This window comes from Rhipicephalus microplus, unplaced genomic scaffold (assembly GCF_043290135.1).
Source record: "Rhipicephalus microplus isolate Deutch F79 unplaced genomic scaffold, USDA_Rmic scaffold_245, whole genome shotgun sequence".
Lineage (NCBI taxonomy): Eukaryota > Metazoa > Arthropoda > Arachnida > Ixodida > Ixodidae > Rhipicephalus > Rhipicephalus microplus.
In genome coordinates, this window is record NW_027464816.1 from 22,501 (window position 1) to 23,555 (window position 1,055).

Below are 1,055 nucleotides of genomic sequence, written 5' to 3' on the forward strand. Positions count from 1 at the left end.
GCTGGCAATCGGCTTCCCCGCTGCACGCGTGCGGCGCACAACCGGTGTGACGTGGAAGTGACGGGACACGTTCGTAAACCCATCGCGAACCGAGTACGACGCCCTACCAAGTGCGCCCGCAACCCTGTACAGGGTCACATCTTCACAAGGCTGGCAAGCGGCATTCCGCTGCGCGCGTGCGTCGTCCGAGCAGTTGCGTGATAAACGACCGTGTCGAAAGCCCAAACACCGCCGAGGCCAGTCGCCGCCGCCGCAAGGGCAGCCACGCAGCCTGGCGAGAGGCATCGTCTCGTGTAGCGTCGCCCCCGCCCCAACTGGAGTGGCCCAGTTTTTTGAACGGGACGGGAACTGCGAAGCACTTAGACCGACGGCGGACTACGACGAGAACGCCTTAAGCTTCGCCAACGTTTCGCCAACTCGTGCGGGAGACTTTTTCCGCTTCGCGGCAAGTCGTCGCGCCGTGCTCTCCGCATCAACCGCGTACGCAGCGAACCGCAAACGTCGGGCGCAGCCTCCTCACCTCCCTGCGCTTTGCGCGCGAACGTTCCCTGTTCGCGCGGCAAAGCCTGGAGGAGGCACGGCCCCGCAGCGTGTTCGAGCGCCCGGTCTACGGGACACCCTGCTTACTTCGAGGGCAACAAGCGCAACGCAAGGCTGCGATCTCGCGCACTTTGCGCACGGCTGGAGAAGCTTTGCTGGCCGGCTTTCGCTCCTCGTGTTTACCGTGCGTTAAAGTTGCGCGTCCGTGGCTCTCGCAGCTCTTGCGCGCCCGGTCGCAGAGAGGAGTACGCAACCTCGACCGCACTTTCCCTGCAGGCTTCCTTCCGACTCGAAGTCCTGCGGCGGTCTCAACGAGGTGCCACATCCTCAATGCAGTCGGTCGCCCCCGTTTCGGTTGGGCTCTGGCACGACGGTCGCCACCGTCTCGCCCTTGAGTGGCCGCTGTTGGCGCTCGCTGTGAGGTGTTCAGCGTGCTGTCCGTGTTGCCGACGCGGTCAAAACGAGTCGACGGCTCACGTTCCCTTGTGCGCCGAAGGCTCTCTTGATATGTGATC